This window comes from Arachis ipaensis, chromosome B04 (assembly GCF_000816755.2).
Source record: "Arachis ipaensis cultivar K30076 chromosome B04, Araip1.1, whole genome shotgun sequence".
In the NCBI taxonomy this organism is placed as follows: domain Eukaryota; kingdom Viridiplantae; phylum Streptophyta; class Magnoliopsida; order Fabales; family Fabaceae; genus Arachis; species Arachis ipaensis.
The window spans coordinates 21830247-21855959 of NC_029788.2; the positions used below are offsets into that span (position 1 = coordinate 21830247).

Here is a 25713-nt window from a genome sequence, read left to right on the forward strand (position 1 = left end):
CAACTTGGTAAGACTATGCTAGGCGATGAAGACAAAATATGAGTGAAGAACCGAGGCAGCAACACCTAGCCAAAAGGCGTGCCAATTATACTCTAAGTTATACTTCTAATTAATAAATTTATGTGGTTAGTTATCATTTAATTTGAATTATTTATACAATATATCTATGTTAATGTATTCTTAGTATCATTTATTTATAATTTATCTACTGAATGTACTCTTAAGTTTTCAAAATATATTATTTTTATGCCAATAATAAATTTTTTAAATATTCAGATACAATAATAAAGGAATTGGTCTAAATAATAGATCGAATGCTGATAATATGAATAGAAATTCTGTATATTTATTTAATTGATAATATATTTTTTCTTAAGTTTTGATTCAATAAATCTTCAATTATTCTCCTAAATAATATTGTTATAGATATTATTATATTATTTTAATGTACTTTAAATTTATAACAATATAAAATGATAATACCAAGAGTTTTTGTGTCCATATTTAAGTTCTTATTGATCTTGACGAGAAAGAGTTATTATTAAAAAGAATTCTCATGTACAACCGTCAAGTTACTTTAAATAAAAAATTTTTTATCCATTTTAAACAGCAACTTCGTCAAAAATTTTCTATTGGATGTAAATCATTGTTGCAGATTTTTAAAGAATAAAAGTAACAAAAGTTTAAATATTACTCCTAAAAAAAGGTTTATTATTAAAAAATTCTTCCGTTAGTTACGTTAAATAAACAAATTTCTACCCATTTTTTCACAATAATCTCATTAAAATTTTTTTTTATTGGATGTAAATTATTGTTGTAGATTTTTTTTATTTGGATATTTTTTAAAGAATAAAAGTAGAATAGTTCAATAAAGACAATTTAAAAAAAAAATAAATTTACACAGAATAATATACTCTTCAAATTGTTATCATACTCTTTTAATATACTCTAGGTACCTACACAATATATAATATCAATTGGCGTCTAAATTTAAGTTTCAATATTACCCTTCATGAGAGAAGTTTATTATTAAAAAAATTTCTCCCGTACATCCGTCAGTTAAGTTGAATAAAAAAACTTTCACACATTTTTTACGGTAACTTTATTAAGAATTTTCTATTGTATGTAAATTATTTATGCGATTTTTTTATTATGGATATGCTTTTAAAATAATAAAAGTAAAATAGTTTAAAAATATAATATTTGTACCAATTTATCAGGATTCATCTTACATATAATATTCATTCATTTGAGTTCATTCATGGAGTACCTTATAAAAATTATATTTAAGTAATTTTTTTATCTTATAACCATTTTATATTTTGGGATTTAAAATTTTGTATTTTTTTTTTATTCAAGCTTTATTTTTATGTTTTATTTTAGTTTTGTTAATAAAAAATATTAACATTAGGTTCAATTTTTTAACTTTTAGGATAAATAAAAAGATGGAACCTTTTTTATAAATTAGATGATTGAAAAACTTATTTATTATTAGAAGAAATTAAGTCTATTTTTTCACTATAGAAATACATATAATTCACTGTTGAATGTAATCAAAATAAATATATATTTATTTAATTTTTTAAATTTTGCATTAATTATTAAAATCATGATATAATAGATGTACTCATATTAAAAAAATAAAAATGACTTCATAACAAGGTTCAGAAAATCGGACCTGTCATCAAACCGCTCTAGTCACTGGTTCACTGTCTAATCGGTCCAACCGGTGGTTCAACCGGAAAAACCGTTTTAGAATAGAATAATAAATAAATTATAAATAAACATCCTAAAATATAATTATAGTCTAATATAAATCTTAAAATATCTTCGAAATTTAAAACACTACATAAAATATCATCAACCAAATACATATGATCTTATCAAAATCCAAACTTAAAAGTTAAATAGTAATAAAAGCATATCTAAATATTAATCCCAACATCATGGTTTATCAATCATCAAAATCCGCAAGAACCTGTTGCAAATCTGCTTCGGTGGGATGATCTTCACCTTCATTCCCACCCTGTTGAGCGGAAGAATCAAGAGATGCAGCATAAAGACCACTACTACCACTGCCACTTTAATATAAATCAGCATCAATTTCACCTAATAAAATACACATGTTATCATTATATTATAAACTAACAACATTCTAATAAATCATTAGAAACTAAATATACTATACTCACGCAATAAGTCATCCACATTACTAGGAAGATCAGGCTCTTTCTCTACAACCTCTTCAGTCACCCAAAAGTCAACTTGACTGATGGTTTCATAATCAATTGGATCATATTGTGTCTTTTGCATTGTTATCAGCAGTTGCTTCTTGATTAATACTATTTTCCATAACTGAAATTAATAAAACAGATATGAAATTAAAAACAGCCACAACACAATGAAAATTAACCATGTTCTTAACCTAAAGCAGGAGCCAAACACAATGAAAATTAACAGCATGTTCTTAACCACAACACAAGACCATATCAGCAATTCTGCCTACAGCATTCAGCCATTCAACAATATTGCAAAACAGAGTAAGTTTTCACTTTCCAGCATTAACAAAACACTAAAACGGAGTAACAAATTAGGTGTTCTGGACTAAAACAGAGTAAGTTTCTAGCATATTAGGTGTTCTGGACTAAAACAGAGTAGTAAATTAACAATTACAAAGCAGCAAAAGTGCAAAATACTAAAACAGCAATAAATTGAACAAAAATCGCGTAACGGGTAAACTAAGAACGTCTTCATGTTTCTATATCAACTGAGGAAAAAAAACTCCTAGGGTGAATTTGGAATATAATAAAATAGAAATCGGAATTAATTTAATTTTAAGATTATTTTTTTCTTATAATAAACAACAAACAGAAATTGAAGACCGAAGAAGACCGAAGAGGCGAAGAATGAAGAACGCAGACCCAAGACCCAAGATGAATTGAAGAATTATGGAACAAAAATTGAAGAGGAAGTTCAGAGAAGATAAAGACGAGGAATCACTCACCTGGGTTCGAGAGGCCAGCGAAGACTAAGAGAATCTGCCGAGTGACTAGGTTCCGGACACGGGAAAGAGGAAGAAGCGACAGTGCTGAGGAACAGGCGACGGCGGTGGTGCTGACGACCTTAGAACCGCGGCAACGATGGAGGGCTACTGGGCTGGGAATGCTTCAGACTTCAGAAGGCTAAGGTTCACCACGAGTGGAGTGAGACTGTGAGACTGAGATGAATGAATGGGGGAAGAAGGGGGGGTGGTTCACGAGTGGGTCCGGGTCGGGTTTCATTTTTTTAAAAATAATTAAAAAATGGCGTCGTTTAGAGGAACCGGCCGGTCAGTGGTCCGGCCCAACCGGCCGTTTTTGGCCGGTTCACCGATTTTCCAGCGGTTATTAGAGGAGGACTTGACCGCTTGCATCGCCGGTTCACGGTTAAATCGGTCGAACCGGTCAGTTCGGTCCAGTTTTCTGAACCTTGCTTCATAACTATTTTTTGTTGGAAGGAAACATAAGTGAATAACTATAAAGTCTAATTTAAACAACTATAAATGAGTAAAATAAGTAATAAAAAATGGACATAAAATTTAACTTTTTTATTATTTGGTACAAAATAAAATAAATCACTGTTCTCATATATAATGACATATAATTTAACATTATCCTTTTCTAGAGCCATCTATTTTTTAGTTTTTATCCTTATATTTGTGCTTTATTTTAATTTTATTAAACTAAAAAATACTAATGTCATTTAACTTTAATTTTTAACTTTTATCATAAATAAAAATATGTGACTTTGTATGCATTAGATAATAAAAAAAATACTCATAATAAAAAGAGTTAAATTTACTCGTTCATTACATTTATAGGAGTGTAGATGATTCACATAAGAGTTACGAGGATTTTTTTAACTTTATTTTTAAAGTAGTATTCACTCCCGAGTGTAATTATTATGAACTAACATATGGTGGTAACTAATTGCGATTGAAGAGAAGATAGAAAGAAAATAAAAAACGGAGAAAGAAAGAGAGAACAACCCAATATAAGAGTGGTAATGATGCATATATTAGATAATGATAAGAAAAAAGAATAATGATAACAAAAATTAAAAATTCTAAAAGAATAATAAAACTAAAGATACTTTAAAATGTTGAATATAAAATTATAAAAAATAAAATTTTTTAGCTATTAAAATTATGCGAAAGAAAGAGTGATTTAAATATAAATTTTTATAAATTTATAATTGAAAAATGAATAAATTTACAAATATTTATAAATTTATATCTTCATTGTTATACATAGTAACAACGTAATAATTTTAGTATTATACCTAAATTAATTTAAATTTAATTATTCTATATATTAAAAAAAATAAATAACTTATAATTTTTTTTATTTTTATCTAATTATTCTATGAAATTTTTTTGAATGTTTGGTATCTTACATTTTTTTAAAATGATAAAATATGACTTAACAAACAAGTATGAAAAATAAGTATCTATATAATAGTTATTCATCTAGATATCTAAATCAAACAAAAAAAAATAATTCTTTTAACAAAATTTTAAACAACGCAAAAGTTAACGCAATGGATATGTATGGATCAAAGTGATAAACACAAATGAGAGCTGCGATAAAGATATGGTGGTAATTGATTGCGGTTGGGGTTAATAGAAGAACAAAATAAAGAATGAGAATAAAACAAGGCAACAACGATGGCGAGACAATAATAGTTATACATGTAAAAAAAATAATAAGAAAAAATAATAGTGTATAATATGATGAGATGATATATCATATTAAAAATTAATATTAATTTATTTTTTAATTATTGATATTAAATTTATAAATTTAAAAATAAAAATATAAAAATACTTTTTCAACTCAATAGATCTTCATGCTCAAAATAGCATGCCCATATGATAGCCTAAAATTAGTTTTTTGACCAATAATTCACCTTCTCAACCTAGTCCAATGACAACAAAAACCAACAAAAATAATTACCTTCATTAAATCATTAACAATCATTATATACTTTTAACAAACTTTTGCCGCCACTGTTATTCTTTAGGATGTGTCTGCTCTTTCAACAACAATGCCAACACATCTCATTGGATTCCTTCACCACCTCATTTCAGCAGGTGCTGAAAAATTCTTGTTTTAAAAAGTGTTTTATATTAAACATTTTCCTTCTCTTTGAATTTTGCAGATGTCAATAAACTTCATTTTAAGGATAATATTGTAGGTGTAAACATGGGATCGACTTGGCTAGTTAGACCGAACTAGTGAACCAGTTATAGGACAGGTCCAGTCAAAACATAGAATTGAATAAAGAAAAGAATTGGCGAAAATCAATTTGACCAGACCGATTTTATTAAAATTAGATATTCGATGGGTTTGAGAAATTCGAACCGATTCAAAAATAATTTTAACGGTTATCATTTTGATTTTTCAAGGAAAAAAAAGAGAAAAATAGAACCCTAATTCAGCGAAGGATCCCCTTCCCCAAACGGCAGAGGAGCTCAGTGCGGCGCCTTAACCTTCTCACTCTCACGGAGCTGCTTCCCTCTCTCAAAGAAAGAAAAGAGGTGACAAACCCAAGCCTCCATTGCCACCGCCGTTCTTCTCATCGCCATCGTCCCGCCGTTCTTCGCCAACTTTTTTAATTCGCGTCACCAGCTTCTTCGCCTGGTCCCGCATGCTTTGTCACCTATCGCCAGGTCCTGTTCGTCGCGTAGCCAACCTCTTTGCCTGGTCCAGCTTCGTCGTCTGTCGCGTCGCCTGGTCCAACTTCGTCGTCCCTCGCATGCTCGTCGCCGGCAGTCTTGCTTCCTCTCCCTCATATTCTACTAGTTCTCTGCGTTGTAATTATAAGGAGAAGGACGCAGTGTCGCTAGCTTCTCCGCGTCACATTCTTGCTCCTCTTTCGTACTCTGCTCGTTGGAAGACACTGAAGGTTACTTAATTTTTCTTGCTTACTCTTTTCGTTGTTAATCTGTTGTTCATAAAAAATGTGATTTGATTAATTTAGTTTTTATTGTGTACAAAATGATTTAGTTAAAAACAATTAGTTAATTGTATGTGTTTGTAAGCTCTGATCTCTTATAATGCTATGTATGTAATGTAATTGACTAATTGTTTGGTCATGAATTTATGATGAGACCTGAATTTATCAATTTGTTGAATTGGAGATTTGAATTTATTGAATGGAACTTTGCTAATTACTAATTTAGTTATGCTGATGACGGTAGATTTTGTGTTTATTTGCTAATTTTGAATTTGGAAAGAAAAATGTTTGGATATTGATATTTAGTTATTTAGTTTACTTTGTGGTTATGATATTATGATTCTTCTAATAAAAATATTTTCTGAAAGCCATTCCAAATTAACGAAACTTTTCAAAAATCTCTCACCTGAAAACCATTTATAATGGGGGTGCACCTTATTTTTAATTTCAATTTTGAGGGTCCGGAAATTACCATTGTTTATAATGGTTTGTTTTTTTTTTTTCGCAACAATAATGGTGTGGTCTTTATAAAGGTTCTGAAAACCAGTTCGAACTAGCCGGTCAAACCGAAAATCGTTGCTAAAGATGGTTTGGATAGAAGCCGAAACTCTTTTTTTTTTTTTCGCAACAATAATGGTGTGGTCTTTATCAAGGTTCTGAAAACCAGTTCGAACTAGCCGGTCAAACTGAAAATCGTTGCTAAAGATGGTTTGGATAGAAGCCGAAACCGGTGATGGATTGCCAAACCGAATCGTGACCCGGCTGATTTTTGAATTTTGCAAAAAAACGCAGCGTTTTGTCACTTTGTGTTTGGATTTTGGAACCCTAACTCCCTAACCAGTTACCATTACCTGGTACCCTTCTACTCTCTAGTCTCTGGTACACAACGGGCAGAAGGAGAACGCGAAGCAACTTCCAACGCAACTTCTAAAGCCACCGCCGCTGTCGCAACTTCGGGCCGTTCGAAGTCACCGGCGCAACCTTTGTCCAGCCAATACCGCCATTTTTCTCTTCGAAAATCGAGACCACCGCCAGCTCTGTTCGCGCAGCCACTGTCCGTCGTGCAACCATTTCCTGTCGCCAGCTCTGTTCAACACTTTCACTGTATTGTTATTGGATTGTTGGTAATTTTTAGGTATGGATGAGAGTATCATCGAGCTCGTCTCACACTGAGCCACTCTCCTTCTCCTTTCTCTCATCGAGCTCCTCCCTCACTCCCTCACTTCCATCTAGCCACCGTCTTAACTTCCTTACCCTCCATTGTGCAGCCACTGTCGCAACATCCCTCTCCTCCGCAGGCACCTTCTTTGTTTCATTGCGCTCCTGTCCCTTCAGCCGTGTCATCCCTTCGGCCGTGCTCCCTGTCCCCCTTTAGCTCAGTCTACTTTGTTCTAGCTTCTAGGTATTAATTTTTTTTGTAACTATAATTGACTAATTGTTGTTAGTTAATATGTGAACTGTAATTTTTCATTATTGTTGTTTAGGACTGTGGATAATTTTGAATAATTATTGTTAGTTAATCTGTGAACCTTGCTGTTGTTACTTGTTACTGGGTTGAATAATTTTGAATAATTTTGGCTGTTAAGATTACTGGTTGGAGTGGGTTGCTGTGGATTATTGTGATATTGTAATTGAATTGTATTGTTTGCTCAGACTGTTCAGAACAAAGGCAATGGCTTTAGTTTATTTTAATTTTCGTTTTCTATTCTTCTTCATAGCGGTATTCAAAACCGATCTAAATCGAACCAAATTGACCAACCGAACCAAACAAACTGAAAAAACAAAAAAATGATATTTTTCTATTTTTTTTTTGCGGTTTGGTTTTCGATTTTAATAGAGAAAACTCTAACCGAACCGAACCGGTTACTTAAAAAATCCTAAAAACCAAACCCCCAACCCCAAGTAGCCGCCACTACCAAGGTTCTGAAAATCGGTTCGAACTGGCCGATAGAACCGTGAACTGGGATAAAAAGCGAATCGGTCATATACCAAAACCGGAAGATTCAGAAACCGCTGTTGGACCGTCGAACCGGTTGGTTGACCGAACCAGGACCTGACCGGTTTTCTGAAATTTGCTCAAAACGACGCCGTTGGTTAGAGGAACTCTAACCCTTACCCAAAATGCACAGCACCCTCTTGGCCTCTCCTCTCTCACAGTCTCACTCAGCCACTCTCCTCCTTCCTCTCATTGAGCTCGTCCCTCACTCCCTCACTTCCCTCTCTTTGGCCTCTAAATGAACACACTGAAGAACGCAGAGAAGAGAACTCGAATGCAGCTTGGAGGAAGCACCGAAGCAACCCTCCATCTCGTAGCCGTTCTTCAACGTTCAGCCACCGCCGCCGTCCGCATTGCTACAGCTTTGGCGCAACGTCGCCCCTGTTCGCCGCGCGTCCGCCTCCTTTTTGGACAAGCTTCTGCCTCTGTTTTTTGGCCAACCCTTGTTCTGCCCTTTTGGCCAACCCTTGTTCGAGCTGCTTAGCCCTCTGTTCAGCCCTCTACGCCGTGTGTTCGAGCCTCTGTTCAGCCTCTGTTCCGCCGCCTTTCAGCCACCGTTCTGCCGTTGTTCAGCCTCCATTCAGTCATCTCTGTCGCGTTTTAAAGCTCCTCCCTCTCCCTGTACTATTTGAATTTCAGAATTGCTCCATCCTAGGGTATTTTTTTCCTTCTTCTTGTTCTTTCTTGCATTAATTATTCAGTTATTGTTTTATTTGGTTGTTGTTTTCATGATTAGTATTTTTTCTAGTTCTTATTTTGTTGTTGGTTTGCTGTAGTTTAAAATTTTAATTGTTCTTGTTATTTTGATTTTCAGTTTTAATTGATCTTACTAACTTATTAATTTGATAAATTATTGTTTTGGTGTTGTTCTTGACCTTTTGATTGTAATATTGTGTTTTGCTGTTGTTGATTTAATAAATTGTTCATTGAGTGGAAGATGAAAACCTGCCATGTTAAAACTGTTCCTGCCATGTTAAAACTGCACCTATTGGTTTAGTATAGCGCAATCCCTGCTTCCAAAGAGATTCTACCACCATGCTTGGACCTTCTCTGAGGTTAGCCCGATGATGATTAAGGATGTAAATCTTGTGGCCCACTTTAGGAATTGACTTTTTAGTTTTTCTTTTTTTTTTTAAATTGGATGTCAAAATTTTGTTTGTTGATGCTCGTAATTTTGTTTGTTGATGTGTGAATATATTCTTTTATATTCCTCACTAAGTCGTAGTGATTTGTATGCCTTTGATCCCATAGCCTTTGTTAGTTATTGTTGCATATTGGTAGATAGAAGGTATCAAATTTTGTGACATGTGGTAGTAACTAGTAAGTAGAGTAGTTTATTCTTTTCTTTTCTTTTCTTTTAGAGATATGTCAGATAGAATAATGTATATACTTTTGAAAACCAAATTGTTTCTTTTGAACCAAAATTTAGGTAATTACTCTTTTCTAAATATGCAAGCAATTCTTTATAGTTGGCCATGAAAGCTTTCATTTTCTTTCTAGTATTAGTTCATGTTGTGAATGACCTTGTTTTGCAAATAAAACAGTTGTGAATGAGCTTGATTTTATTTATTATTTTATTATAAAACGGTTATTTTGCCGCCGTTCTCTCAGCCAATAACGTCGCCGGACAGCACCCTCTCGGTGGCCCTTCCTCGTCGCGCTTCCCTCTTCTCGCTTCCCGGCGTGGTACTTTCTTTTCCGACCTTCCTCATTGTGCTTCCCTCTCCTCGGCGGGCATCTGTCTCTCCCTCCCTTCCTCGTCGTCCTCCACGCCCAGCAGCCGCCGCCTCCTCCACGCACCAGGAGCTGCGTCATCCTCCACGAACAACATTCTTCGTTTCTTCCAAAACTTGAGAGGAGTCACCAATATTTGATTCCATCCAATTCACCCTTCACAAACCCTAATTTTCAACCAGGTAATGTTCCACCTAGTTTTTCTTTCTTTTTCCCTTTCAGCATTCCTTCTAACCTTGTTTTATCGAATCCTAGGGTTTATCACTCATAGAATTTGACGATTTGATTCATGTTGCGTTGAAGAAATCATGTAATTTGGCTTTCAATATTTTTTCCTGTTAAAATAATTGCTCGATTGGTTGTTTATTATATATCGATGCTAATTATGTGTGGATCATGCCATGTTTAATCACTGTATTTTGTGTAGATTGTATAACAAAGGAAATTTCATGGCTTTGATGGTTATGCACTTATGCTTGTGGTTTTGGTAATTTGACCAGAAGCATTAGTTCAAATAATTCAATTAATCGTTCATCGTACTTTCTTTCTATTGTATTAATCTTATGAAATGTAACTTGGGGTTACTTTTGAAGCAAAAATTTGCGGAAAGTTTTGTGTAATTTGTTGTTATTTTTTGAAATTGCTAATAATTTTATTTGTTGTGTTTCTGCTTATGATTTTATATGACTAGGTGTTTATAATTTTGATTTTTAATTCTATTTTTATGAATCTGTGAATTGTATAATTATGTGTTTATGATTTTGGTTTTAGCTATGTTTGTCTGTTTGTGTCTTTCTTGGATTGTGAATTTGTGATGCTATGACATGCCTTGTTTTGTTTGGCTAATTTTTCTTTTTTACCTTTTAAATAGTATTAGCTTCTTGATTTGATTAGTTTTGTTTATTCTAGTTTTAGTTTATATGAGCTTGCTTGAATTTGATATTTTTTTTGTGTTGAGCACTTGAATCCTTTCCTGATTGAATGTGCTAACTAGATTTGAAGGTGCACATATATTAGAAGTCCTTGTTGGATTTGTGAACATGAAAGAAGGTATTATTAGTTTAAATTTATTCTGCATTCTATTTCATTTGCATTATCACTATTAAAAATATTTGTCTTCTTAACAAAGGTACCAATGTAAAGATAGCATCTCCTCAATCCGTGTTAATCACTGGTGCATCATGATTATTATTATTGTTGTTGTTGTTGTTGCTGAAAATTTATTTTTATCTTTTATTGTGTTGACTATTGAACTTTTAATGACTTCAATTGGCGTATTATAATTTCTTTTGTCGTTGAATTTCATTGTATTAAGATTTTTGTTAGTTATTGTGTTGTATGATTTCATGTTATGACTTTGTGAAATAGTATGACAGGTTTTTTTAAAATTAATTGAAAAAACCGAACCAAACCAAACGGCAGTTTTAATAAACAATTGGATTGGATGACTTTTTTCTAAATAACTGAACCAAATCGTACCGCGAACACCCCTACTTCTTCATTCTTTGCTCAAAACATTGATTTTTGTTTGGGATTCTGCTAGTAGCACTCAGATTGAAATTTGAATCATTAAATGGTTAGCTCTGCTCCGATGCTGTATTGTGCATTTGTTACTTTGTTTTCTTAGTTTGGGTTGAATCATTGAAGGATTAGTTGATTTAGTTCACTGGTTAACCTTGTTAGTCTTTATTAAAATTGTGCTGCTGTTTTGTGTTTTTTATATGTAGTGATGTACTGCTAGGTTTTGTAACTCAATTGTACTTAGATTGTGACTGACTTGATGACTTAATTGTGCTTTAGATTAAAATTATTGAATGATTAATTGATTATTGATTAACTATGGCTGCTCTGTTGTGATGCTGTTGCGTTTTGTGATTTTTATACAGTAACGTGTTGTATTGTGACTATCTTGATGACTTAGTTGTGTTTAGATTGTATGATTATTGATTAATTGTGCTGTTGTGTTTTGTGATTTTTTTAGTGATGTTGTTTTATGTTTTGTGATTCAATTGTACTAGCTGTAATTATGATGTAAGGTGTTTATTTATAATTTATTTATTATTTTGTTATAAAATAATTTTTCAGTTGAATTACGGTTGAAACTCTTGTTAGAATTGATTGTTAATTGCCTAATTGATTGTTAAGTGTTAATAGGCTAAGTTGCTGCAATGTGATTGTTAATTGTCTAATAGATTGTCAATGTGATAGTGTGATTAGAATTAGATAATAGCCTGTGTTAGAATTGATTGTTCATTGCTAATAGATTCTGTTAGAATTGATTAATTGCCTATTTGATTGTTAATTGTTAATAGGCTCTGTTCCTGTAGTGTGATTGTTAATTGCTTAATTGGATTGATTGCTAATTGCCTAATTGATTGTCACTCTTATTGTGTTAAATTAAAATATTATTGTAGTATTGACTAATTTTATGTTTATCTTCGTATTAGTTATTTTTAGAGATTGAGATTTGATTGTTGTTAAAGTGTTGGTGAAGATATGTATTTCAAAATTTAATATAAGTTTTGACTATTTTATACTTTTTTTTAGTAGGATTGTCTCGGTTGGTTCAACCAATAATCTACCAGTTGAACCAGTGACCTAGTAGTCTGACCGGTTTGATCACCGGTTCAGTTTTGACAACTATGGATAATATCATATTTCTGAAAATCTGTATATATATGTACGTATATTTATATTTATGTGTATGCTATGTAAATTACATCATACTGATAATATAATAGTTACTTATATTTATCAAAATATCAATCATCTCATGCAATTTTCTGGCATTGCTGCTTTGACTGAAGTGCTTTTTCCATGTTGACTTAATAATTGAGAGATAGTATGATTCACGATTCATAATAAGATTTTTGTTATGGAAGATCATTGTTTGAGGCCTAACTAGAGATCTGTTGTAATTGTTTCATAGTTGGATAGCAGAATATAAAAAAACTGGTAGCAGAATATATCAGATAGGCCCTAACTCGGTATCCTCTTTGCTGTTCTTTTGTAGCAAGTCTTTGAAATCTCAGTGGTAGCCACTGCCACATCTCCAAATTAACAGTTTTGGATTTGTTGAAATTCCTTCCATGGCTAAGAGAAGCAATGACCCTTGTTCTACCGGAAAATTCTCTAATGAAAAACAGAATCGTCAAACTGAGTTCTCTGCACGGTATGGATTTCTGCAATACATGTCAAGTTTCATTATTTCCTCCAAACCCATGAATGAGAGAATCACATTTGTAATCACTTTTAGTGTTTTTGTTGTTTTTTAACATTTATAGTTGTTTCCTTTTTCAGGAGGCAAAAGATAGCACAGCAGAGGAAGTCTCTCCCGATAGCTTCTGGTATTGGCTGAGCTTGATTTTATATTTTTCTTCCTTGTTATGTTTTTCCTAGTTATTTTCGGTTTGTGTTGTGATAATCCGGATTATGCTTGTTGTCATCATTGTGTACTCTTGTAGTTGAGAAAAGACTCATTGAAGAGGTCCAAAAGAATGATATTTTGATTATCGTTGGAGAAACAGGAAGTGGGAAAACTACACGTAGGTCGCATCTTATTTTTTATATAATTCATGATTTAGTTTTTCTATAAAAGTAAAGGAAAAAAGGCTTTTTTTTAGGTATAGCAGATTTTCACCATGTTCTATATATTCCATTTTACTATGTAGAGATTCCACAGTTCCTGTTTGGTGCTGGATTTTGTCGTGATGGAAAAGTGATTGGGATAACTCAACCGAGACGCGTAGCTGCCATTACAGTTGCAAAACGGGTTGCTGAAGAATGTGGTGTTGAGTTGGGCCAGAAAGTTGGGTACTCTGTTAGATTTGATGATACTACTTCCAGCTCAACAAGAATTAAATATATGACAGATGGATTGCTTCTAAGGTATACGTGTAACATGGATGTTTGGATATCTTTTTCCGTTTCCAGTAAGATTCATTTTGTGAGACTTTTACTGGGAACTTGGCCAATCAGAATTTGTTGCTCTTCTCAATACTAAAATACAGAAGAAATTATGATTTACTTTGGTGGAGGTGTCTTTCTGCCATTTGTTTTAAGTTGTTTTCTTTAAGAATGGGCTAACCAAACCACGTTCTTCACAAATCACCCTCTTTGACATGGATTTTAGTTGTATATGATTTTAAGCAGCTAAGGAGATTTCAATTTGAAATATCTATTTTCTGTAGATTGTAAGTGCAGCTTTTTGTATAGGATAGCTTATGTGTTTCTTTATACTTATAGGGAAGCATTGTTGGATCCATATCTTTCTAAGTATTCTGTTATAATTGTTGATGAAGCACATGAGAGAACTGTCCACACTGATGTCTTGCTGGCCTTGCTAAAAAATGTACAATCTGCTCGGTCAAGATCTGTTGCTGATGATCAGGGCGTTAACTTTGGAAAAAAGATTGTGAATGCTGGCATGTCACTGGAGAAAGAATACGGTGGTCAGAGCAGCAGTTTTCTTAAAAAGGATAACCACGAAAAGTATGCTCCATTGAAGCTAATAATTATGTCTGCTAGTCTTGATGCTCACACTTTCTCCGAGTATTTTGGCAGTGCCAAATCTGTTCACATCCAAGGGAGACAATTTCCTGTGGATATATTTTACACATGCCATCTAGAAGAAGATTATTTAGATGCTTCCTTGATAACAATTTTCCAGGTGATAGGTTTAATTAATAACCACTTCATTTAATCTAATATAATGCAATTGATATTTTATTTGATTGTAATGAGAAATCTTTAGATATTTTACAATGCATCACTCTTGGTTTCTACATATGCATTTATGGTATTTACAGCTTCATAACTCATGCGATGGCTCACTCCATTCATTCTCATTAGTGCATTGAATCATCCAGCGATATTGCCGTGTATATATTATAAATTAAATCATATGGTATACGGTTATAACAATGTAGTGAGTGATGGATGACTGAGAAACAAAGTTCATAGCTCTATTGCTTAAACTCATATCATTGATCTATAGATTCATTCAAAGGAGGGCCCTGGCGATATACTAGTATTTCTGACTGGTCAAGAAGAGATTGAATCAGTTGAAAAGCTTATCAATAACAGACTCACTCAGTTTCCTGAAGGGAGTCAGAAGCTTCAAGTTGTGCCTATATTTGCAGCTCTTCCATCTGAGCAGCAGTTGCAGGTCTTTGCACCAGCTCCGTCTGGGTTTCGCAAGGTATCTCATCTTTGCATTCATCTTTCATTTGCTCTGTCTCTCAACTGATTCAATAAAACTAAAGGGAAAATATATTTAAGTTAGACGTTTGTAAAATTGGATTCACATATTTAAAATGATTGATAGATTTGGTCTAGGTTTCCATTAAATATTGTGAAGCATTCTGTTTTGTCTGACCATGTCTACAATTTAAAGTGAAATGCCGGTGGCCTCATTTTAGAGTTGAATATGCATATGCACATGCTTTTAAATTCATATATAATTTATTTTCAAGTAAGGTTCACTGTAAGTGCTACCAGCTTTTCCATAACAACTACCTCCTATGATTTGGTAAATTTCAACTCGGCTAGACATAATCCCTATGAACACTATAATTTTTTTATTTTTTAAAAATTATTGGGCATCACCTGTTTAATGAGATCTAATGCAAATTTTAAATAATAATCTTTATCGAATGGGTACTCACTTGCTTATAGTTGCATTCAAGTTATCTTTCTGTTTCTTTCTTAGGTGATATTGGCAACTAATATTGCTGAGACATTGGTAACAATTCCTGGAGTAAAGTATGTAATAGATCCTGGCTTTGTCAAAGCACGCTCTTATGATCCTGGAAAAGACATGGAATCTTTGATTATAGTACCTACATCCAAATCCCAGGCACTGCAAAGAAGGTATGTGCAAGATTCTGTTTTAGTGTGCTTAATGTTGATTGTTGCTTTAATTTAGTCAACAAAAACCTGACAAGCTTTTCTCTGTTTAACCGAGGATGTCAGTTTTCCAGTGTTAATGTAGTTTAGTGTAGAAAACCTTTTCCTCACATCACACGACATTGCTAAACAAAGACTTTTTAGATGCAAATCTAGCATATTATTTCTGGTATATTTTTCAATTTGTTTATGTCATGTGTTTTTTTTTTTTTTTTTTGCTATGCATGTCCATTGGGAATCTCTTTATTATAAAGCTTGTAATATATTTTATCAGAAAATGAAATTAAACTGAGTGATGTAACCTTTCATTTCTTTTATCTTTATGATGCCTTTTCAAGTCTTGAACTCTCTTTTCTGTATCATAGCTCATTCTTTAATTGTGATTTTATGCGTAGCAATTCTTACATATCATATGTTGGTTATAATGAGTGATGCCATTTGCATAGTTAGTTTCGCTAAACTATCTTACTGAAATTAACATATACACAAAATTCTTCATTAAGTACGAGCAAACTGATTGTTAGCTTTGTTGTTTAGTGGCCGTGCAGGGCGTGAAGGACCTGGAAAATGCTTTCGTCTATATCCAGAAAGTGAATTCGAGAAGCTTGAGGATTCGACAAAGCCAGAGATTAAGCGGTGCAACCTATCTAATGTGATTTTGCAGCTTAAGGCCTTGGGTGTTGATGACATATTAGGGTTTGATTTTATATCAGTATTTTGTGCTCCATTTTTGCTGATAATTATTTATCGTAGCATTTTTTTTAGATATGTCTATGGTGAATCCTTTTTATTTTTAACATATGGTTTTTGATGGCACAATGGTAGAATTCTCCCTTTCCTGAACAAATTCTTCCAAGTTCCAACTAATATTTCAGAGGTAATGCCTGTTTTACTCACTGAAATTGAATGAATGAGTCATTTTAGTACCTTATTTTTCAAAATGACAAATTCTGTCCCCCACTTTCAGAAATGTGATTCCCATGTTCATAGCTAGTCGACGTGGAAACATTTTAATTATGGTCAATATGGTGCTTGAAGTTAGTTCATGTGTCTTATTGATGTGTATCAATTTTTATTTAATTAAGACCTATGAACCAATATTAAAATACCATTTGAATACAATTAAGAAGTGTTACACATTTAAAAATTATTATAGTACCGGGGTGGCATTTAAATGTTCACTTCAGCATTACCCTAACGGATATGAGACAAAAGTTTCGTTGTTTCTAAAAGTGGGACACTTAGTTGGTCATTTTGAAAAGCTGGGAATCAAATTGACCCATCTAATCAATTTCAGGAATCAAGATGCACATTACCTCAATATTTTAGCTTTTGATAAATAAATAAAGAAGGTGGAGTTTTGTGATTAATTTTGGAAGAAAAAAACAACTTTCTGAATCCAAACAGACCCAAATGATTCTATTCTCTTCAATATAACATCAACCACAACCACTTTCTAAGGTAGTAAAAATGAGTTTTAATGGTTCATTTCACTTATTATCATAGTGCAACCTGAGAACAACATATATGGTTGTTTGCACTGTGGTGCACATTATACTTCTTGGTACAATGACCACTATTTGGAAGCATACATGAGATAAATAAAAATTTCTGTTTGACTAGATGTAATTTCTGATCTCTTTGATAATATATTAGTGAATTATTCTTCTGGCATCCCTGGTTAGTGAGCTTTTGAAATTTGTTTTGATCTCTTGTAAGCTGTATCATGTATTGTACTGTTGAACTGAAGTAGCCTCTTTCAGGGTAAGGGATATATATATATTACTGTTTCTATATGCTAATATACTATGCAAAACATTATTAAAAGCTTGTTCCCTTTCATGTTTGAACAGGACAGCGATTATCAAATCATTGGAATAGCTATTTTCACTAGGTGCTCTAACAGATGACTGTCAGCTCTCTGATCCTGTTGGGCATCAAATGGCTCAGCTGCCCTTGGACCCTGTTTATTCCAAAGCTCTTATCTTAGCTAGTCAGTATAACTGCTTAGAAGACATGTTGATAACCGTAGCAATGCTGTTTGTGGAATCCATATTTTATGCTCCTCGGGAAAAGCAAGTAGAGGTTTGAATAACAAATTCTAATTCTACTGCGTATCTGTTATATTCTCTTTTGATGTTACTATGAAAAACAAGGCTTAAAAGGATTTTGGTCAAATTCCTGTGTTTTTTTCCTCTTATCCTTATAATTCTTTGGGTTTTCGTTTAGTAAAATTTCAAAGTTGGTCATTTAAGTACCTACAATTAATTTGCTTGCTGATGTGATATGTCTTGCCACTTCAGCATTTAACCTGCCAGTTCAGCACTTAACAAAACAAACTAGGACTAAAATAGATAACTTTAATTTTACTCGACTAAAATCAGAAAAATTTTAGGGACCAAAACATAAGAGGTGTTTCGTAGGGACCAAAAATTTATTAAATCCGACAAATAAATATGAATATTAATCATTGATTGTATACTTCCATAGTCTACCCCTCTATTGACTATTTAACAGAATGTGTAGATAGTGTATAAATGATTTATAAAATAAGCAATGAATTTCTGTAGGAAAATTCTAGTGTTGGTATAATTACAGGTATCATTCATTGTCTATTCCTTGCATGCAATTGAATTACTGTTTTTCTCATCTTTTTACTAGGCAAGAATTGCAATAAAATGCTTCTCTAGTCCGGAGGGAGACCACATTACTTTGATTAATGTGTATCGAGCATCTAATGATTTCTTAGAGAAGAGATCAATAGAAATGGGTAAAGCAAAAATTGAAAAGGCTTTCAAAAAGTGGTGTAAGGATAATTTTATTAGTAGTCGTTCTCTTAGACATGCTCGTGACATCCACAGGTAGTTCTTATTTTAAATCTAAATGTCGCAAATTCGTGATATCTTTGAAGGTAAATTACACTCACAGCCCGAGGTTTATCAAATTACGGGCACCATCCTTTTATTTGAATAGCATGCACTCACCTCTCCTCTATTTGTCATTAAATTGAAATGACATTAAATAAGTTATATAAAGTCATTTTTAACTCCACTATCTTTATGCATAGAGAACTTGTAGCGACAGAAGAACAATGTCAAAGGCTCTTTTTCTTTTAACATTGTTATGTAGGGAATTTTTGTCATTTCAATTCAGTAAAGTAAAATAAAACAAAATAAAAAGTATTAAGATACAGGTATAGGCACATGTATAAAGATTTGATAGTTACATTAATACCAGGAATCTAAGTGTATTATTTAGGCGAACAATTGGTACAATGCGGGGGTGGTGAGTGCATACTGGTCAAAAAATGTGGGTAGGGATGAATGTAATTTTCCTTGTCTTGCTTGAAATCTACTCTATGCATTCTCATCTATGATAACTACTGCAGGCAAATTAGTGTACATGCTGAACAAATGGGGCTGAATCTAGCTTCTTGTGGAGATGATATGCTTCAGTACCGCAGATGTCTTGCTGCTTCCTTTTTCCTCAATGCGGCCATAAAGCAGCCTGAGGGCACATACAGGTTGTTGTCTATTCCCTCTATTAAGTTCAAACTCCTGTGGAATTTTATATTTTCATTCTTTAGCATTTTGACTTGTTTGCTAATTGGCAACTGTATATAGTGTTCAACTCAGATATTTATTTTACTTATTATGGAAACAACTTTCTGCTTTGTCGCGTCATGACAGGGCCTTGGCAAGTGGTCTGGTGGTGCAAATCCACCCATCTTCTGTATTATTCAGGCAAAAACCAGAGTGTATTATTTTTAATGAACTTGTTCAAACTAATAGCAAGTACGTTCGGAATGTAAGCAGAATTGACTACCTATGGTTAACTGAGCTGGCTCCTCAATATTATGCTGTGAAAAATTAAATTCTTGATGGTTTTGCCAAACAGGTAATTAAAACTTTCTTTATTTTTGCATCTCATTAGTGATTTGATAATTTTGGGCAGTTATATACTTTTATTATGTTAAGCTTTGCCATTTTACATCCATAGAGAATAAAGTAACTTGCTAAAGTGGCCTTGAAATTCCCAAAAGTTTCCTATATCTTTGTCGCCTTAACACTATGCTTGGCATATTAATGATGTTATGCTTAAACTGGAATAACTGCTGATATCAGCTTAGTAACAAAATGGATCTGATTAGCTTGTGATGTCTCTAGGTTTTCTTTCTTCCTAGAAATCCTAGCTCAATGGAACTGATAATCTCATGTACAGTGAAATTGCGTTGCACCTAATCTCAAGATGTGAAACATAATATGCTAATGATTGTGCACGAGTTCAAACCCCTTCACCTGGAAAAATTAAAGAAATGATTTATACAAAATTTATCCATTCATTCCACATATAAATGGCACTGAAATGATTGATTTTTATAAATGACAACAGTTTTAATGGCTTGTCTTTGCTGTCATTACTTGTCTAAAACTATGGAGATGCGGTTGGATCCTCCGATGACATACACCTCTTACTGAGTTATTCCTGCTTTATTTTCTACTACTTGGGTGGTTACTGCTAACGCAGGCAGCTGACTGGACATCTAGGGATAAAGCACTGTTTCGATGCGGGCCGCGAGAGCGGTACCAAATCGGGTAATCTCGTGGTCCTCTGCAGGTACTTGTGGATTCAAAGGTACGCGAAGGGGAACACTAAAATAAGTGAAGTGGTCTAATACGGATTCTGTCTTATCGATTTCACTTAACTTAATAGTATTGAAATGTATTTATTTCCTATGCATTGACGGAACTCCTAATGGGTCTAGGCAAAATTTCCATGTCTCTCGTGGTTACTGCTATCGAGATTCAGTAATGGTTGAGTGATGGAACCGCAAACCTTACTGTCGATGGCTACATTTGAGGTGGTGGATTAGCTTGAGCAAAGGAATTGAGTTAGACCAGTTAACAAATATTTTGAGCTGCCCAATTCTATCAAACTTTAGGTGCTAGTGGTATTATGTCGATGCTTATTTGTCTAACTTACGAGTTCAATAATCAGGGTGTAAAGCAATGTTCCAAAAATCAGTTTGAACCAGCCAGTCAAATCAGTTGAACCAAAAACCGCTGACAAATACGGTTCGAACAGAAAGTAAAACTGCCAGTTTTGAAAATCGGAGTTGGACCGTCGAATTGGCCGGGAACTGATCGGTCGAACCGAAACGTGACCCGACCAGTTTTTGAAATTTGGGAAAAACGCTGCGCTTTGCATGCTGAAAGGGCCAAAGGGGAACCCTAGTCACCGATAGAGGCACAGACCCACTAACGGACTCACCCCTCTCCTCTCGAGCCTCCACTCACCTCTCACATCTCCAGTTTGACTCACCTTGAGCTTCCGGCACAACTTTCATCCAGCCATTGCTGCCGTCGCAACTTCCGTTGTGCTAACGTTAGCTAGCTCTGTTCGCGCAGCCACGAACCGTCACGAAGTCAGCCTTCGAAAATCGCAGCCACCGGAGGGGAGGAGGGAGCCTGCCTTTGTTGCGTTGCCGCCGTGCCTCCATTGCTGCCAATCCATCACCGCCGCAGCTAGGCAAAGCCATTGTCGTCGCTGTCACGTGAGGAAGGAAGCGAGAGAGACCGAATCTGCGAGAAAAGAGAAGTCACCCCGCTGAAAGCCGCTGTTGAAGACCCCATGTTAAAAGCGGTTCTGCTTGAATCTTTCAAAGTTGTTTTGATTTCCCCACTATTGTTGCGATCTGCTACTTTCTTTGCAATTGTCTCTAAGCGTACTTGATTTTTTGGATTTAGAGTTATTTTTTATTGAAACTCTGCTTATGTTACACTTGAGGTACATAGCCGGTCCCAAGCCCGGATAAAGGAGGAGGGTTGTGTTAGGTCTTCAACAACCAACATAAAAACTTAGTCGAATCTTCATAACATGAATCAAAGACGTTATTGAGCTAAAGCTAGGTCGTTGCCCGGAAGCAACGCGCTGTATGGTTTGAGTATGGTGTCAAATGAGCAAGAGTCACTACATCGGTGTCCGGATATAGTCTTAAATGAGCAACGGTTCCCGCGATTTCGTGAACGGACGAGGGTAAATAAGCTAGTTCACAAAGTAAAAGGTAAAAGTCGGAGCAACAAAAGGTTGAGATTTGGGACATGGAACATAGGCATTCTAACAGGAAAATCCATGGAGGTGGTGGACACTATGACAAGGAGGAAGATTAACATTATGTGCTTACAAGAAACAAAATGAGTTGGTGCGAAGGCTAGGGAGTTAGATACTTCCGGATTCAAACTTTGGCATACAAAAAAGGTGAAGAATAGGAATGTGGTTGGAATTATTGTGGATAAGCAGTGGAAGAAGGACGTAGTGGATGTCAAGAGGGTGGCAGATCGGATCATCTCTATCAAACTTGTGGTGGAGGGAGGTGCTTTTCATGTGATTAGTGCTTATGTACCGCAAGTGGGTTCGGACGAACAACACAAGATAAGGTTTTGGGAGGATCTAGAGAGTTTGGTCCAAGACATGCCTTCGGGAGATAAAATTTTATTAGGAGGAGATTTAAATGGTCATGTTGGAAGAGAAGTGACTGGGTATGGAAGTATTCACGGAGGCCATGGTTTCGGGGTGATTAATGCCGATGGTAAAACTATTTTGGACTTTTCCTCAATCTTTGACCTTCTCATCGCAAATACATGTTTTAAAAAGAGAAACGAACATCTTATAACCTATAAAAGTGGCATGACAAGCTCTCAAATCGACTTCTTATTGAGGAGAGTCAACCGAAAATTTTGCATTAATTGTAAAATTATCTCGGAAGAGAGTTTAACAACATAGGATGCTTGTAATGGATTTTCGCATTGAGCAAAAGTCGAGGAAAAGACATCATACGAAGAACCCAAGGACGAGGTGGTGGCGGATGAAAGGTGAGGAACAAAGAAGCTTCCTAAGACGGGTAGGAAAAGAGGCAAAGTGGAATGGAATGGAAGCGCAGAAGAGATATGGAGGGAGATGGCAGAAGTTATTAAAAGAACAACAAAATAAAGTTTTGGTGAATCTAAAGGGATAGGACCAAGAGACAGGAGTCCTGGTGGTGGAATGCGAGTGTACAAGAAAAGATAAAGATAAAAAGGGAGTGATTTAAAGAGTGGTCTTTATGTTGCAATGCAGATAATTAGAAAAAATATAAGAAGGCTAAGAAAGAGACAAAAGTGGCTGTAAGTGAAGTAAGAACAAGAGCATATGAGGGTCTCATCCAGTCTTTGGACACGAAAGAAGAAAAAAAGGTATATATAGAATCGCAAAGAGCCGTGAAAGGAGATATTTGGATCAGGTTAAGTGCATAAAGGATAAGGATGGAGAAGTGCTGGTCTAAGAGGAGAAGACTAATGAAAGGTGGAAGAGCTACTTCTACGAGTTATTTAATGAAGGACATAAGACTCTTTCGTGCCTTGGTCGGTTATGCATAAGGGAAAAAAATCAAAACTTTGATTACTATCGAAAGATTCGAGCCTTCGAGGTAAAATAGGCTCTAAAACAGATGAAAAATAACAGGGCAGTAGGACCTGATAATATCCCGATTGAGGTTTGGAAGGGCTTTGGAGGAAAAAACATCAATTGGTTAACCAAGTTTTTTAATGAGATTTTAGGGTCAAAGAAAATGCCTGATGAGTGCAGAAAGAGCACATTGGTACCTATCTACAAGAATAAGGAGGATATACAAAGTTATGAAAACCATAGAGGGATCAAGCTCATGAGCCATACCATAAAGTTATGGGAAAGGGTGATAGAACGAAGGTTGAGAAAAAAGACACAAGTAACAGAGAATCAATTTGGATTTATGCTAAGCAGATCCACCATCGAAGCGATATACCTGTTAAGAAGGATGATGGAAAGGTATCGTAGTAATAAAAGAGACCTACATATGGTGTTTATTGATTTGGAAAAAGCATACGATAGGGTGCCAAGGGAGATCTTATGGAAGGTTTTAGAAAAGAAGAGAGTAAGGATCGCATATATTCGTGCAATTAAAGACATGTATGATGTGGCCACAACTAATGTGAAGACTCAAAGTGATGTGACAGGAATTTTCTATTGGTATAAAATTACACCAGGTACATCTTTAAGTCCATACCTTTTCACATTAGTCTTGGAAGTATTCAGAGCACATCTAAGAGCTTGTGCCACGGTGCATATTTTTTGCCAACGATATTGTCCTTATGGGAGAGTCAAGGGAATACCTAAATAAAAAATTGAACTTATGGAGAGAAGCTCTAGAAGTGTATGGTCTACGCATAAGTCATAGCAAGACGGAATATATGGAATGTAAGTTCGGTTTGAGAAGGAAAAACCCTAATATAGAGGCGAAGATTGGAGAAAACATCCTACGAAAAGTTAAAAGTTTTAAGTATCTTGAGTGTATCATACAAGATAATGGAGAAATTAAACAGGATGTAAATCATAGGATCCAAGCAGATTGGTCAAAATGGCGGAGTGCATTTGGTTTATATGTGACAAAAAAGTGCCTTTAAAACTTAAAGATAAATTCTATCGCACTGTTATAAAATGGGCAATGCTTTATGGTACGGAGTGTTTGGCGGCCAAAGGGGAGCACGAACATAAGCTAAGTGTGGTAGAGATTAAAATGTTGAGATGGATGAGTGGTCATACGCGATTGGATAAAATAAGGAACGAAGAAATAAGGGAGAGAGTTGTAGTAGCACCCATTGTGAAAAAGGTGGTAGAATTGCGTCTCAGGTGGTTTGGACATTTGAGAAGAAGACCGACAGAACACTCAATCAGGAGAGTGGATGAAATGGAAGATGGACAAGTGGTGAAAGGCAGAGGAAGACCTATAAAGACCATCCATGAGGTGGTCAAACGAGATCTACATGTAAACGGTCTCTCTGTAGACATGATACATGATAGAGCTCAATGGCGTCGTTTGATTTATGTAGCCGACCCCACCTAGTGGGACAAGCTTTGTTGTTGTTGTAAAGTTATTTTTTATTGAATTTCTGGATTTGAATTTTGAATTCCTGCTTGATCTACAATTTCTGTTGATTTTTATTGTTGTTGTGGTTGAAATTCAAAATTGAAATATGATTCTTCTTCTTCATCAACTTCATATTTTGGACTTGTTGATTTGTGAACTGATCTTGTGAAATTGAATTTGTGATCTGTTGTTGGATTTGTTGCTAAATTGCTTGTGGAATCTGAATTTGCATCGATTTCAGCCTCTCTTTTTTCTTGAATTCATGTTAATGCTGCTGCGATTTCTTGTTCTATTGATAGCTAAGATTTGGTTGGTTCTTGATTGATTTGTGGTGGTTGTTGTTGTTGCCTTAGTCTAGCTTTAATCTCTTCCCACTCAATTTTCCATTCTGCAACTTCATTTCAGCAAATTTCTGGCAAGATTGGACGCATATCCGGTTGGTAACAATGATAGAACGCAATTTTGAATTTTTTCGAATTGGCAAATGGATTGAGCGCCTTCCAAATTCTAATGGGCATAACTAGTATCCTTCCTAATATTAAATCGTAACATGTAGTGGCCACTGTTTATGAATATCAGAAGTATGCAAAATCAGTAGAGGATGCTGTTGCTGATGTTCTCAGAGCAGGTATTTTATTTGGCATTTTCATTTCAAGTGGATGAATGGTTTCACTGAATTTAGTAAACAATTTTTGTTATTGGTTTATTTTTAGGTGTGGGCATTAATTGTGGAACATACATGCTTAGACATACTCAAGCTGCTATCAAACAAGGGAAGGTAGAAGAAGAGGAGCTAGATAGAGCTCTTTTCAACCTATTCTCGGTTCAACTTCCCCTAGGAATGTTTGATGGCGACCCCAGAAAGGGGCAGTTTGGGAAACGGGGCCATGGAATGTTTGTAGCACAAAGCACAGAACCCTGACACTTGAGGTTGCAAGGCAAGGGATTGTGCTGCTGAATAAGGCAAGGGATTGTGAATATGAATGAATGTGATAAAATTGTGAATATGAATAAATATGATTGATGATAAACTTGGATGTTGGCATTTTATATTTAGTTGGTTGGTTTTGTTATTTGAATGAGATAATAACATTCTAGTTTATATAGTACTTTTAATTTGAATGATATTTAAAGTTTA

General features: G+C 34.6%; 2 long non-coding RNA genes and 1 pseudogene across 2 annotated transcripts; 1 reads left to right on the plus strand and 2 right to left on the minus strand.

Annotated features, from left to right (window-relative positions):
• Positions 1826–24445, minus strand: LOC110270973. Its single transcript, XR_002360836.1, has 3 exons — positions 24433–24445; positions 6204–6207; positions 1826–2026 (listed from the first exon to the last, which is right to left on the minus strand). It is a non-coding gene; the product is annotated as an uncharacterized LOC110270973 (long non-coding RNA).
• LOC107639125 lies at positions 8095–25648 on the plus strand (annotated as a pseudogene).
• LOC110270974 lies at positions 19543–20018 on the minus strand. Its single transcript, XR_002360837.1, has 2 exons — positions 19738–20018; positions 19543–19702 (listed from the first exon to the last, which is right to left on the minus strand). It is a non-coding gene; the product is annotated as an uncharacterized LOC110270974 (long non-coding RNA).